We start from the raw sequence: 16,680 nt of genomic DNA on the forward strand, positions 1-16,680 counted from the left end.
TTGGAGTAGTAAAAGGAGACGTCTTTGGGAAAGGGGAAGATGCTCGAGGAAAGCTTCCTGCTGAGGAGCACAAGGCTGTGTAATATTCTCACCTAGGAGCGTTGAAAGTCTTGTCGTGTAAGGCTGTTAAAAACCAAACTGGCCCAAAGGCTAACAAATGCACAGTGAAGAACAATCTGCATTCAGCGGATTAGTTGAATCGATAATGTCTTTTCCATTTACAGCTTCTGTTGTTGTAGTAATAATAATAAAATGTAATAAGCTTCAGAGGCTTTAATGCACAGGAGTCTGCAATATTTGTAATGAAGTTAAAAGTTACATGAAGTTACATGAAATTAACAAACGTGCAGCTGTAGGGTGGACTGCTGTCCCCGATGATGTGGTACTTTTATTTTTTAGAATGAAAGTTACTGTACAACACTGATATATGTCTCAAGTCATCCAAAGACCCACATCTCTTTTGAAAGACTTTATCCATCCTACCCCACTGCAGCCTTCAGCCTTCATAACATTATCGGGAGCAAGCCTGGCAATTGGGACGGTGGCAACAGAACGGCTCATCCCGTACTGCCGGGAAGTACACTTACATTTTGAAATGGGGTAAAACCAGATGGATGTTCTGGAAACACATGATGAAAACAGTAATGATGCTACTTGGTGATTGCATTTTGTCATCAGACTAAAAACTGCTCAGACATGATAATTCTGCAAGTTTTTGACGTCTAGGCCTTTGTACCTCTTGCTGTGCTGCGCACTTACAAGTACCGCATGGGCCACTCCGTCCCGCTGCAGCAAAGGAAGCGTTATCTGAGATGGGAGCAAAAGGAGGAATTTTCCAGAATGCCACCGGTTGAAGTTCAGGTACCTTAAAAAAAAAAAAAAAATTATCCCATGTGCATGTACCTGCCTAAGCTAGCTGAGTCTCCAGAAATGAGCTGCTACTTAAAAGACTTGCGGTTTGGTGTTTTTGTAGTAGAAACGCTCAAATAGGAATATAAAAGCTATAGTAAGTTAAATGTTTAAAAGAAAAATGTAGTTCTGACATCTCAACAGCAAACTTCTTTGGAAGAGTGAAATAGTTTCATTTGTCTCTGTCTTTTTTCAACTTGTTGATAAAGAAATGTAATGGTTGAAAACACCTTTGCTGAGTTGAAAACACCTTTGCTGAATTTATTTAAATAGTGGAAAATATTTTTTTTACCTTTTTGACTTAATGGTAAGAAAGACTTCAGTGCTAGAACAGCAGCTGGTTTTTGATCCTTAATCTGTTAGTAAATCCTTTAGTTTACCACCACAGTGTTTTATTTGAAGTTAAAAACTAATGGCTATTTTCAGTAATTTTTTTTTCATTTTTTTTGTACAAGGCTTAAACATAGACAAGCCCATAAGTTGCCCTGGTACACTCATGTACAGTGGTGACACAAGTTAAATTACCAAGTTACCAGAAATTAATGTTTTTCGGTAACTACAGGGGACTTTAATTGGAAACTATGTTAATCGCGTAGTAATTCTCTTTACCTCGTCTGCATTATCTCCTGAAAACCGTGCAATTAATTTGTGTCATCACTGTTGCTGCTGCTGCCTTCAAACACAAACCAAATGAGCATTAGTTACTCACACACCCAGCAGTGGCCTATTTTCTTAAAGGACTTCCACAAATCACTGGCTGATTACTTGCTTGCCTGACAGAACCAGACTGCACGTACCACAGAAGGTGGCAAATAGTAGTTCTTTTCAAAGTCTGAGCTTTTAATCACCTAATAACCTTTTCGTTTTTTTCTTTTTTGCCGTTTCCTTTTTCTTTAGAAGGAACATTTTTGTGTGTGTTTATAATATCTAATATTAGCTTGACACAACCTCAGGATTCTAAATGATTAGCTGGGACTCTGCCTTCCCCTTCTAGCAAAGATACTGGCCTCATTTTTCAAACTAATGTGAGACCTCAAGGTCCTCTTTGACTTGCCTCTAGCTGAGCAGCGACCAGAACCCCATCACATTTTCAGAATTGATGGCGAAGGTGGCGTCCCTCCCCAAGCACCGCCGGAGCTGGGACTGGGAGATCAGGAAGCCTGTGTGGTGTAGGGTAAAGGAACTCTCAGCGTGACCTGGCTGTGCAGCTCCTCCATGGGGAAAAAAGCCACCAGCCACCACATGTCTTCCCTGTTGGCTCTGTGGCCACTGTTGCCTCAAGCCAAACTTGTGACCTTTAAAAACACCTTTGGCCCGTGCCCACCTTCCCTGCAGACAATCACGAAAGGCAGCAGCTGACTGACAGCTTTACAACCCAAAGTCTTAGACGGGGTTGGAGACGGGTGGAGAAACCCAGTGTGCTGGGTTAAATCCATGGGGAACAAGACAGCAGACCCTCAGGGCTGGCTCTGGGGCAGATGAGAGGCTGGAAGGCTGGTTTTGCCTCGCGGTGTGACTCTGTGACCCATGAAATGGGCGTTTCTAAAGTTGCCGTTTAGGAGAGGGAGTTATTGACCAGTGATAGTAGAGACAACTGACCTCAGAGAGAAACAGCCTGGAGAACTGCAGACCAACTTCCAGAAGGCCTAGAAACAGAAAGATAGTCAAGCCCATTAGTGCCCACCTGCGGCTACCAGCAGAATTAGTTGTTTGCAGTGCCTTTCTTTAAAGACTTGTTTTCCCTCCTGCCAGACCCCCATGCTTCAGCAGAGCTGTAAAACTGAGGCCACTCCAGCTTGTCACTGAAGGTCTCCAAGCAGCTCTGCTCCAGCAACAGCAAGGTGTGAGTCTCCAAAGCGTGTCTCCCTCAGCAGTTACATTTTCCCCACAGCGTTAATGAGACACCCCTAAACAAGAACATGAATCAGTAAATAAGAACTACATAAAGGCAGCTGCTACATTTCCTTACGAGTGTGGCGGCTGGTGTTGAGGCAACGCCACGTGTCGTCCTCACCTGATTTTCAAAGCCAGCACTGGCTTCGCTTCCTGAACAAAACCCGCTCTTCCCTGGCTCCTGTACAAGGCAAGACCTTGTGGGTCTGGATCTGTTCGGAGTTCGCTGGCTCCCAGAGGAGGCTACGTGGCCTTGGACTTTTAAAAGAATGTGGTAAATACACCTGATTGACATTCAGCATGGTGACACGCTCCTTAGCTAAAGCAGCAACAGCAAACAAGTGGTTGCTCTACGTACACCAACTGGCACTCAAACATCAGGTTCATTTATCTGCAATCGGCATGAAAATGCAGTTGGAAAACAGGGAGTGTGAATGTGAAAAAAGGAATCGCCCTCCTCCCCTGAGCGCTGCCTGCCTGCGCAGTGGCCATGGGCAGAGTCTGCCACTCCCGGCTGTGCTAGAGGGGCAACCAGAGGCCCCAATTGTGGGTTTTGCCCTTGCCCTTGGCTTACAAATTTTCTGCTGTAAGGGAAGTGTTTCGTGGGGTTTTTTTTCCCTTTCAGTTCCCCCTCCAAACCCAGAAGCATTGGTAACAAGAAGCAGACGAGCAGTTCAGTTGCACACAACGCAGCCAGAAGGACACAACAGGGTAGTTGGGGAGGCAGGGAAGGGATCTCCTGCTTGCCATTAATTACAGTAGGAAAATGGACTCACTCTGGAGACCTGATTTATTTCCAGAGTTATTGACAATCTTTTAACTGGAATGATGGAATGAAAAGCAACCGTTAGTGAGTTATGAAAGGTCGATAATGCCACAAATGAATATAAACAGCATATTTGAAATCCAGCCCGCCCCGTGTTCTGTTTATGCAACAATTTCATCCATGGTGATACAGCTTCCAGAGGGGCTGGAGCACCAGCTCTTCTTGTGCTGCCAGGAGCCTCCAAGAGGGCAGAATATGCCAGGTTACTGTACGGTCCGTTAGCACCCTGCAGTTGATTACTGTGGCAGTATGGACGCCTTTCTTCTTCCCCGTGCGTGGAGCACACTTCCCCAGCCCTGCGCAGGAAGGCGTAACACACAGCAGTATTTCAGCCTAATGCTGCTTATGCCATCCATACGGCTGGTGCCTCTGTCAGCCTACAGCTGCTGTCTGGCAGCACAAAGGTGTTACAGCCTCCCACCGTCTTGGTTAGGTCATGCCAACGTCATGGTAAAGGGGTCTTAAAATGCTGGAAGCTTACTCGCATTGACAAAAAGATGTAGAGGCATTCGAGGGAGTCAGGATTGAGCCCGGAGCGATCATCATTTGACCTGTGATTGGGTATCTTCATGAGATGGTTTCTGTTGCCTAATTGGATGAACTGAGCTTTATAAACAGGTCCCTTCCCTGTTGGTAAGCAGTTCACGGGCAGCTGTAATTGTTTGAATTTACAGTGTGAATAGTAAAAAGAGCTTTACTTAATGACTGCAGAAGCCCTTCTCGTGTGAGAGCTCTCTGGTATTTATTCACACCAGAATTCACGACGCTTTTGTTTTCTATGAACGCTCCTGCAAATAAAAACTTGCTCACTCTAATGTTTATGAATAAATGTGGTCGTAAATGCCATCAAAGCAAATCAGCAGGGTTTTATTTATGCAGGAAGATGCACAAATAAATGTTTGCTGTTTTCGCCTAGCTTTAGTGGGTGTTGAGGCGTGTGTTAAAAGCAAGGCTTTGTGGGACCTCCACTCAGCACTCACACGTTATTCTTATTTTCCATCTCCTCCTTTCCTATGTTCTGATCCTGCCAGTGAATCCCTGTGCCCCAGGGGAACGTTATTAAAGTAAATGTTTTAGGTATTTATCCACATCCAGCAGCTTGCTGGGTCAGTGGATAAGGTTATGCAGGCTAGTGGGATTACTTGTAGGATGCCCAGGATTGGGACTCTGTCCTTAGGTAGAGAAGAGGCAAGGGGGGTTGTAACTGCAGCCTCGTGCTCCTTTCCTTGTGGCACCAGCAGATACCCACAACTGCTTTATTGGCATGTGTTGGCTCGTGGAGGGGCAAGGGGGGTGGGTTTTGTCTTATACAGAAGTGCAAGAGGTTATTGCGATCCTGTCTCAATCCGTGCCCTAATTAACTATAGGAGAGGATATTATTTTAAAATGTAAATGCCAAGCCTTGTTAAAGAAAATTAAAAAGCACTGAAATTAATGTAGTAGGAACTGTGGAGGTGCTTAAGCTAGAGTATCTATATTTATTAGCAAGGGAACTGAAAAGGAAGTATTTTCTGATCAGCGTTCAATCCTTAAACCGAGCCATTTGAATGTTACTTACAGAATATAAAGAAGTTATGCAAATTTACAAATTTCCCTTCAAAATCTGCAGTAAGGGACTGGTTCCAGGAGTGAATTCTATGTCCCAGCCTCTAAAAACTATAAACGAATATAATCTGAGACTTACCTCTTTCCAGGATTTATCTGTAAATTCCCCTTCTTTTATCAAGATCATCTGGGATTTTGCGCTGGCCACACTTTCAGGGAGCTGGACTTGCTCAGGTCGTTTCCTTCATTCCCTTGTTCCCTTGAGGTCAGCAGAGCACAATAGTACAGAAATTTAAAAATCCACATTCAGCAACATGATAATGCCCATTTCTAAATAACACTATATAAAGGCATCTGACTACTTCAGCCCACAGACAGCCTGAATCAGAAGTGTAAATCAGAACTTGCAACATCAAACCCAAAGTCCTAGATACAAATGCATTAGAATGGGGAGTTCAAACAGAAAACTGGATGTTTTCAAAGGCTTATAGAGAAGAGCTTCAACTGATCACAGAGAGATGCTTCAGCTCTGAACTGTGATCTCAACCTGGCCAAGGTCAAAACTTCTGTTCAGACAATGTTTGTGCCTCCCCTGGAGCAGGTGAGAAGACAGGCCACTTTATGGCAGTGTGGAAACACAAAATAGAGTTTTTGTTAAGTACAACAAGCTCGTGTCTTTGCAAATATATGAAGTTCTTTGGCCTTCACAGTTCAACCAGTGGTTTGTTGTTTTCATGCTAATACAAATTCTTGTATTAATAGGAGCATGGCCTTGGGTTTCTCCATCCGTATGGGAAAAAGTTACTTGTCTGATGGTAAACAAAGAACAGAAGAATTGATTCACTGTCTTCACTTTTAAAAAGATGGTATGAAGCAATAGTGAAGCAATTTTAATTGTGACTGTGTAACACTTGCGATCAGTAAGATCATTTGTGTTCTGTTTTTAGGAATTGGGGTACGAAAGAGTACATACAGCATTAGAAATGCAAAACATGACCGCATGTTCTCAGGATTTTGTCAGTGTTACATGAAAGGGCACTTGTGCTGGGATGCTCAACTCTGAGGGTATTCTCTGTTCAGTGTGTATTTACAGAGATGTATGAATATTTGATTAATGAGTCATGGTCTCTGGAGAAATTTAATAACTGTACTGCTATACAAAGCCAGCTCCTTAACTGTTAACACAGCTGCCAATAGTGTCACTGACACTGGAGCCCTTTCTGCATCTAATATATTCTGTGGAGTAAATTCCTTCGTTACAAGAGAATCCATGGGACACATTATTCGGTTATCTGTTTTGAACTGTTGCAGGCTCAATTTACAGACCCTGATTTGTAAAGATTTTTCCAATGGAAACAAGCAGTGACACATGAGCCATAAAGCAGCAGTTTCATGAGGCTGTGTTGTTACAAAAGTTAGTTGGAAGGTCAGTTCTAAAGAAGAGTTGCTTTAAAAATTCTTACGCGATTGATATTAAAACAGGTGTTAGGGTTGCCCCAATTGCTATTTTCATCAAATATTTTTATAATATACTGTAAAAGCATATTCAATATGCAGGTGAAATAAAGTCTGTCAAAGCTATTGGTTGTGCATGTGCCTTACATGTATATAATCCAGTTCATAAAATGTAAAAGGAACAATGGATGAGAATATTCACATATAGCGGACTGATCCGACAAATTGTTACCACCTTAAAAACTATGCAGTGGGACTGCTCAAGCGGGGAAAGGTTGGTCAGGGGTCTATGATCTGCAGGATGTGGCAGAAGTTTTCTCCCCACCATGACACCAGACCAGAAGTGTTCTTCATTTTTGCTGAGCAGTTTCCTGAGAATAATTCACTGCTAATTTTACCATTTCTCCATTTTTATGCCTAATACCTGTGAAGAGATCAATTTTCACTTATGAAGTTAGGTGTATATTTTAGTGGTGTTCCTTCAGTTCAACTGCTTTAAATAATAGGGGGGGAAATGTCAAAAAAAGATAAATTTAGTGCAGAGGCTTTCACTAGAAGCTTTAACTGCAGGTTAGAATTATACATGCTATGCAGAATTTCCTGCAACACTTCTCCTTTGGGCCACAATGCATTACAGCAGACGTATAATGAAGCTGCTATAAAATCCGTGGTAATTAAGGGGGATTTGACAGTAATTGCAACAGTGAATCAACTTAATTATTACCTGCTTCAAAGAGAGCTAACCTGATGTTATAATCTAACCTTTCCTGCTTCTAAAATGAGAGATTAAACAAGTATATGTAGCATTTAAGAATTAAATCTGTTGAGATAGAATTATATTAATATACTTTTCATATACATTTCATACGTGTGTGTATAGGTACAAAGCAGTTAAATGAACAGCACCATAAGCTGACAAACTGCAGATACACTGACTGTATGCATTCATAAAATAAACAGAACATAGTCTACATCTGAGGCGAGCCAGCTTCTCTGTTATTTGCTGGAAGCATGGGGACCTATAGAAAGACCGTTGCCATAAAACACTACGACACACACAAGCCTAGTTCCTTGAACAGCCTTGTAAAGGGGATGTGATGAATGTATTGTCTTTCTGTGCTTAATTTTAAGCAAACTGTTCTGAAATACATTTAAGGTAGGCTGTAAAGCTGCAGAAGTGAGAAGCTGCTTAAGGACTTCACAGCCTTGCTGCTCTCTGCCCTGGTGCTGATCCCATCGTGACTCCTCACCAATGAACGTGCGGTATTGGAGGTTCCAGCATTACACAGCACAGTGGAGATACGCCTTTGTCCAACACTGGTTTGCCGTTTTTGAGTGGCACATGACTTGCTCTTGAACTAAAAAGAAGCTGCTTGCAATGCCTTCTAATTACTTTGAAATGTGGGCTGGAGATTACAGAGCAGCAATGTCCAGACCTCCAGGTGCTTCCTTACCCTGCCTTCAGACAGTCATCATAAACAGCAGGGAGAAAGCAGCCCGACATAACATCGGTCTAATCAATTCCTGCACAATCAACTCGGCTTTTTCACCTACTGCATCAGGTGTGCTGAACCCCATGCCACTCACTCAGGGTCTGTTGGCTGAGCCCATAAATACAAGCATGCCTCTTGCATATGTTTCCAGTGCTTTTGAGATGTGGTACCTGAAAGCAGGAGATTGTCACAGGGTAGCTGATCCAAACCTTTCTCAAAACTCTTCCCCGGCGTTGTACCTGGCTGGTATGTGCAGTGCCGTGTCTATAGCAGGTGCGTTTCAGCAGTAGTATTCTGGAAGATAAGAGGTGCAAAAATGAAGCACTAGCTTTGAAAAAAAAAAAAAGAGAAGTAGGCATTATCATCGTCATCATCACAAAAACCTGCCACAGCAACTTGCACATGAAGTTCACCTGAAAAATCAACAAAATTAGCTTCAACTCTGCTTTGAGGAGGGATTTAACCAAGCGAGAGAGACAACGAGGGACAGGCTCACGCATGCCCTTAAATTTGCTGCTGTTTATTACTTCTTGTTACACTGTGAAACAATAAATTCGAAAGACTTCCTGTTTGGGTTTTTGTGTTCTGGCCCTTAACATGCTACTAGATAATAACTGGGGTTTATTATCATAGGGCTCAGTTTTCAGGGTGTTATCAAGCTGACAATGTTGAACAGACAAGTAGGTTAAAGCTGTCACTTGCCATGAATATGTAATTTAGCTGTATGGCAAGAACAAAGTCTGAAATTGCATTAAGCCAAAACCATCTCATCTTGAGGACACACACTCATAGAAGATTACAGCTGTTGAATCTGCCTTAAAGTAAACTTGAAAGTCCGCCAGGCTTTGAATAGTGTTATACAGTAAAGATGGTTGAAAAAGCCAATTCAGCTTGGTGGTAATAAAAAATCTCATTCTATTGCCAGCCTTGTGATTGTAAATTAAGAATAAACATCTAACTTGCAGGAGAAAGCAGGCTGTGATTTCTCTTTAAGTATTGACAGCATAATGTCTCCATCAGTAACTACACTGATAAACTGTGGAAGCCTCATGGTGCATGGCAGCTCATCCCGGGACACATGCCCTAAGTGCGTCGCACCCGTACCGAGGTTTTTACCTGAAGTCGCCCCTTACCTGAAGCCACAGAGAGATCCTCTTCTACATCTGTTATTCAGTAAAGGGTAAAACGCTTCAGGCTCAGCTTCTTTCATGGGATACACAAGCCAAACACTTCTGACCTGCCTTCCACCACACATGTGTTTCTCTTGTTCTTGGTGAGCTGGCCCTTTGTGAAGTCAGGAACAACACGCTTCCAGGAGGAGAATGCCCAGGAACCTGCTGCTTATCATCACAGACCACCTTCAGCTGCCATAGGTAACTGGCAGTTAAATATCCAGCTTAAGACTTGCACCTGCCCTTCTGTGCGATCCCTGAGTGAGGGGGCTCTCCTGAGAACAAACTGCTCTGGGGACTCAGGAAGAATTTTCCTGGGAATTGACACCAGTGTTGCTTTGGCCTCTGTTAAGTGGCTGTGGAGAAAGTCACGATCCCTCCTGCAGTGAAAAACCTCACACTGAGAAAAGACTGAGGTACCCGAGAGCTCTCAACACACAGCTCCTCTCTGGCCAGCGGCAGCCTGAGGCCCTGTAGCTCTCACAGTGCTCACTCCCGTTTGGTATGTGCCGAATGTGGGGGAGACCACAGTAAACCAGGGCCTCGCGTGCACCTGGTGCGATGCGCATGTGCTCACAGCCCCGGGCGTGTGCATCCCCTTCCTGGAAGGTGCCTGAGCACAATGCCAGCCAGGCACATCTTATGAGGTACTAGGGGCTGCCTTTCTGGTGGCAACAGTGGCTTTCTGCTCATGTGTAAGTAGAGGAAATGGCAGACTTTAAATAACAAATTTTCACTGATGCCTTTTGCTATTTTTACAACGCATTTTAAAATAAATGAGAGATTAACGCAGACAAAAGTACTTAAGGTACATGCTCAGTAACTATTTTTTCATAACGTTTTAATGGATTCAGGGTTGAGCTCCACTAAAATCTGGATTTATTAGAAACACTCCATGCATTTCAATGGAGTTTTTCTCATGAATCTAGATATTTTACATTATTTCAGTAGAGCTGACCCTCTGATTCATTAGAAATGCTCCAATATAACCCATGGAGCATTTCTAATGATTCTGGTTTTACAGCAAATCCAAGGGTCAGCTGTACTGAAAACAATAGTGCTAACCTCTAGGTTTATTAGAAAAATGCTTTGTGTCTCAATGGAGCATTTCTAATAAATCAGATAAATAGGGATCTCCCACAAAAATGCTCTGCTGGTGAAACAGACAAATGGATTTGTTGTTCTTGATCTTTTTAAAGCAAAGACTGTTTAACAGACTTTTTTGTTGCTTATTCTAGTGTCATCCCCTCCTATATACAAAGTCGAGGTCCTCACCATTAAAACTTTGTAAATAGTTCTCATAATGCCATCAGGCTGAGAAACAAGCACTGCTGTCTGAAACCATCAAGCATTTTCACTGCACTGAAGAAGACCCTATGGCACGGCCGACTTGCGTGACATAGGAGCTGTAGTTGCCAGGTCAGGGTTCAGGGGTCTGGTGCCATGCTGCTGCCTGGGGTGGGTCCTTTCGCACTCTGCTCACTGCCTCTGCTTCTGCCACAGAAATGGGGAGAAAGGGCACGTGTTAAAACAGCTCAGCAGCGGGGATCACCGTTGATCCACTGTGGGTGCACATGAAATTTAACTGCAGCAGATGGCACTGAGATTTTTTTTAAACCTTTAAGCTAGCTTTATTTTTCTGAAGTTCTTCTAATTTTACTAGAAAAAATTGTCATGAAATGCATGGGACATTGTGCCAGGCCACAAAACAAGATTTTAAAAGTAACTCCCACATACCATCTTGACTCACCAGAGTGTCAAGTCATGCAGAAGTTACAAATTCAGGGCTGAAGCTGCGGAGACCCATCACCATCTCCCTTTGGATCATCCCTCCACTTGAAGCGCTCTCCTCCTTATGTGTGTGCCTGCATTCCACTCAGTGTATGTACACATGCACAGGCTCTCTGGAGGGTGCTGGGAGTTTAGTCCCATCAAGAAAGCCTGTCTGTGTGCAGGTAGGCTGGGTGACACGTCCCAGAAGCTGCAGCGAGAGCCTGGCTGTGAGACCTCTGTAGCAACGCTCCTTCCCGGCAAGAGGAGATTCTGCCGCGCAATGCCAGCAGGAATGGGAATCGCAGGCATGCACTGAACTCATGTGTTGATCCAGTCCTCGAGGAGTAAATGCCTATGCTGTGAAATGCAAAAAAAAAAGCCTTGGTAAGCTGAGACAAAGCTTTCTGTTTTAGAGGAAAGGCCAATGAGATAATTTCAGTGACTCAAGATTTGGTTAGAATGTTCCATATTTATTGAGTATATTATGAAGTGTCCAGATGTATCCCTGTGGTTCAAATACCATACATAAACCACAGTTACTGCATTTGGATTCCCTGTTCTCTCTGTGTGAATTGCAAATCCTCAGCTAAAAGCCAGTTAGTCTCAGTTTGAACAGTATTCCGGTCCCCTTCCCTGCACTCCCCCATGACTTCAAGAAATCTGCTGACCAGTTTCTCTGAAAACCTGAAAATAAAACATGCTGCAGTGGTGACAAATCCACAAAACCAGAAACTCCACTTTAAAAGTGATTGGTGTGTCGGAGTGGATCCCTTTATAATTTTTGTCTCTTTCTTTTTTTTTTTTTTAAGCCAAGTTAGATGATTTTACCTAGCAGTGACTGAGAAATTCACAACTGAGTCAAACAAAAGGAATTTTACCTATGGGGTGCTGGACATCTGCCCGTCTGCCTGGTGCTTGAATATAGGATTGTTTCATTGCCTGAGTGTGGGAAGATGTTGAACCTGTCTGCTCAAGTTACTGGGAGCCCTTCATAAGGATTAGGGGTCTGTGACCACCACTGATTTCCCTGTTGCGTGTTCCCTGGCACACAAGTTCATGCTGCCAGCACGGTTGTCCTCTAAATGATAAACAAGTTCTTTAGCAAAAATTGCAGGTCAGGGTGGGAGCCTGCTTGGTCGGGGGATTATAGCAAATCCAGCAATGGGATTTCAAGGTTTTTCTACCCCAGAGGCACTGGCAATATCACCACCAGGCAACCTCCTCCCCCTACCCACTCAAATGAGATACAGCAGTTTGTCATGTCAAGCCTTGCTGCTGAGTGCTGTGTCTAGGGCCTCTGGCTGTCAGAGGCAGGATTTCATCTTGGGGTCCCTAAGGCCATATAGAAACCCTAAAATGTTCATTTATGTTTCTTATTGTCTGGCCAAATCTGTGTGTGCTTTAAAAATACCTGGAAATTTAAAGGCTAATGCCTGATTACTGTGGTTTAGAAATTCATTCAGTATTTTAAAATTAAATACATTTATTGTTATAAACAGCCATGCCTTTGTCAACTTTTAGTTATTCTATGTAAACTGTTTATGTATTAAATGTTTCCTTCTGTGATGTTACTTCCTGAGATCCATCTCTCTCATTACGTTTTTGCAAAGCAGCTCCATAAAAGATAAATCTCACTTTACAGGTCTAATTCATAGAGATATCTGTAAAGATGTATGTGTAGTGCGTGAGTACTTACACATACGGGAATTTGTATCTTGGTTTATCAGAATTTGCATGTTTGTGCACATATGTGCTGTAGACACTCTTCCTATAATAATCAGTGTGGGCATATGTGTTTATAACTTCTGTAGATTTATGTGCTTTTTATATATCCTATGTATCTGTGTAGCCATAACTTAATCCGCTGTTCAGAATTTATTTCAGCTTTCCACATGAGCTCTTTTAAACAATGCTAATTGTTTCAGAGCCAAAATCATTGATGATAACTCTTTTAGGAATTGTCATGTTGTCTATAAATATTTGGTGACTGGATTGTATTTGCCAATGTATTTCTGTATTACAGATGAAAAGGTAGCATCTGCTGAAATTAAAAGTGGCCACATTTTCACTGTAGCTTAATTAAATGCCAAAATTTATCTACATTAACAACAAAGTGGTGAAATTTATTGATCAATTCACATGATATAAGTTGACAAATGGCCAGAGCAATTTCCATAATTTTCTACACGTGTTAAAATTTGTAATGAAAAAAGAATACTATATTAACATTAAATGTGAAATGAAAGGGGGATTTTGTAATGGGAGCGGGTGCCCTGGGGCAGTAAGCTGTGTTTTCCGTGCCCTGTCCAGGCAAGGCTGTTTGAGCCGTGTACAGATGGGCCTTTGACAGTCCTACAGCTGTTCTCCTAATTGTCCATTAAGTGTTCTATTGATTCTCTGATTCAAAGTACATGTCTTTCAGCTCAAGCTATCGTGTGAAGTGGCAGACACATTCCTCCTAGAATGACAGAGCTGCTTGAAACCTAAAAATGTGGGCTGCCAGTTTCAATTGAGGATCCCGCTTTCAAAGGAGAAAGCTTGGTTAAAGGAGCTTTGTAATAGCTGGTTAGATTTTAGTTTCTAAACTTTTAGCATCAATCAATTAAAGCAGCAGCAGCATGAAAAGTTTTAATTCCTTGTTAAGCATTACGGATTGCACCTGGCTGATAAAGTGCTGCCTGAGGATACCGGGTCGTGATAGTAAGGATTAGATCCTGTTTAGCTGTATGCAGATTTTTTTCTCAGACCCCTTTGACATATGTAATGATATTCTCATTTGACTTGCAAGTTCACTTTTAGCATTTTTTTAAAGGAAGATCATCTGCAATTCCAGATTATGCCAGTCAGAAGCCTGTTTAAAATCATCTTTCTTTAATCTGAAGAGTGAAAGATAAGATGCATATCTGTTGCAAGGACCATAAATCTTCAAAGAAACAAATAGCCATAGATAAAACTGTAAAAGTTATTTAGTTCTCTTCTGAAAGAGGTTTATTAATCTAAAATTTCCAGTCCATTGTGTCATGATTTGGTTATCGCACTGTATCTCATTTCTTGCAATTGTATAAGCCTTGTGTATCAAGCAAAAAGATGAGAGCCTCATAGCTTAAACTTGATCCGTTATATTCAGATATATCACTAGAGCTAGGGAAAAAAAAAATTGAAACATAAAAAATAGCCAGCTGAACAGAGATTTGGACTGTGCGTGAATTTTTATTCAGAAGGTTTCCTCTTATTTGACTGAGGTGTGTATGAAGTGATTTTATTATTAAATTTAAACCGAATTTTAAATTCTTGTTTGTCTTTTTAAAGCATAATTCCTGGTAGAAAGAACACAAACAAACTGTTTATAGACTTTCTACTTGGGAACCATCCACAGTAGTTGTGCACAAAATGAGCTTTTCCCATATGCCATCAGTTCTATCTGCCTTTATATTTTTCTTTTTAAAAATCCCCATCATTTAAATGAGACATGAAACTGTTTCCGATAAAGCTTAAAATAAGGAGAATTATTTCTCTTCAAGAAGATTTTTATCCTTTATAGTTAATGAAAAACCACTCTCCTGTGAATGTTTAAGATCTGCTTATTCTTTAATCATTCCTCCTTATATCATTGCCCCTGTTAGTTTTTGCACCACAGCTACCTCTGTGTGTTGTATTTCTGATAACCTTTACCTCCAGGTCCCTGTTGGTGGTGATTCAGTAGTCAGATTCACCAACATGGAGGCTAAGAGATGACTTGGACCCATCAATCAAATTGGTTACAGCCTTTTAATTTAAACAAGAAGCTTGCTGATTTGAACAGAATTAGATTTTTTTTTAGCCTTAACCTATTTGTCTTTGGGACATCAAATTTACAAGCATCAGCAATGTTTAATCCTAAGAAGTAAGGACACTAAGTAGATGGGGATTCCAAGAATACAAACAAAATTTCTACTCGGGCAACAAAGGTAAACAAAGAAAAGAAAAAAAGGGGGGGGGGGGGGGAAAGGGAAGGAAAGGGAAAAAAAATTATATGTGAGGGGAGGCATTTGACATTTTATAACCAGAGTTTCTCTCCCTATTCCATAAAAAAGAATATGTGTCAAATTAAAGAAGTAGTGTAGGAAGCTGTAGAACATGTTACAAGGTACCTTTTCTCAATTTAGGAATATGAGTTTTGGGTTCAAGGCAAGGGGCCAAACACTAAGAGCCCCTTGCATCAAGGGGACAGTAAACCACCCATTTGTTTTCCCCATCAAAAGAGGAAACCAAAGAGTCTCTTTAATATAATAAATCATATATGGATACCTGCAAAACATTTTGTAAATCTACTTTGATTCCAGCGCTTTCAATTACACCGTTAGCCAGTTTTTTAAAAAGATTTTTAGAAGCTTTCAACTGTAGACTTTTGTCTTGTTGAATGAACTTCAGCTACACTAAATTTTAAGTAAATTTGTGATGACTGAGCAATATACATTGGCTGAGCCAGAATCCAATAACCCACAGGACAAATTAATTTTCAACAAAAAGGGCAGAAACCTCAAGTGCCATGAGTATATGGAATCTCAGTCTATCTCTCTGGAGCCATTTTTGCAAATCACTACAGCTATTCATAATCTAAATCAGTCTCCTTTAGCAGCAGAAAGATCTTTTTTCATGACAAAACAGAAGATGACATTCATTAGTGCCTAACTTGCATAAGCTACCTTAAATTTATTGGTGCTCTTATACTTATCTGGGTAAGAATTCCTTTGTCTACAGCTATAGGAAAATTCCGGACGTACTACTTAAAAATATAAATTGTCACTTTTATCAGAACTTTTGGCAGTTTACTTTATTTTAGAAGTAAAACTGGTGGTTAAGGTTTTAAGACTTCCAATGGGCGTTGTTTCAGTCATGGTTAATATGCACCCAGGATAGCAATACCGATATAAGTGAGCGGTTGTACAAAAATCGAGAGAAGTGTTGCTGCGTAGAGCACCAGGTGCTAACTTTTCCCTGTATTTAAGTGCAACTTATGGCATTATCGAAGAATACTATGATCTATGTGTGGCTTCAGGATGGAAAGCCAAACCCTCGGCTGGTGCAGTTGGTGGATCACTACAGAATTGTCTGGGCAGTGTCCCCCTCGTCTCCTCTGAGGATCATTTCTTACATGGAAAGTCTACCAGGCCATACCAATCCACCGGCAAATATCACATATCCTACAGAAACCATGGAGTCTGATTATTGTAAAAATGCACATTCAAGTCAGTATATAGGAAATAAAATATAAATGGATTTGCTTTAATGTGATGCAAGTGAATACTGATCTTCATCCACCTGTTTTATAAACTCCATTTCCTGTCTTGGGTACAGACTGTTAATTCTTAAATACCTTTAGCTTGATGTCTCCTACTTGGGATGCAACTGCAGGAAGCGTTGTGACCTAAAGATTGACATACATGTCATTTGTACAAGTGCTCTTTATTTCTTCCAGTAGAAAAAAGTGGAATAAACGTCTGTGGCAGCGTTCATTAAAGCCTGTATAAAGCTAAATGGTCACAGGGTTGCTCTAGCCTCAAAACATATGAACATGCTTTCAATTGCATTTTCTTTTATAGGGTGAAAGTGGACAGGGATGTTTGAATGACAA

The sequence above is a fragment of the Falco cherrug genome, chromosome 12 (assembly GCF_023634085.1).
Source record: "Falco cherrug isolate bFalChe1 chromosome 12, bFalChe1.pri, whole genome shotgun sequence".
NCBI classification, from domain to species: domain Eukaryota; kingdom Metazoa; phylum Chordata; class Aves; order Falconiformes; family Falconidae; genus Falco; species Falco cherrug.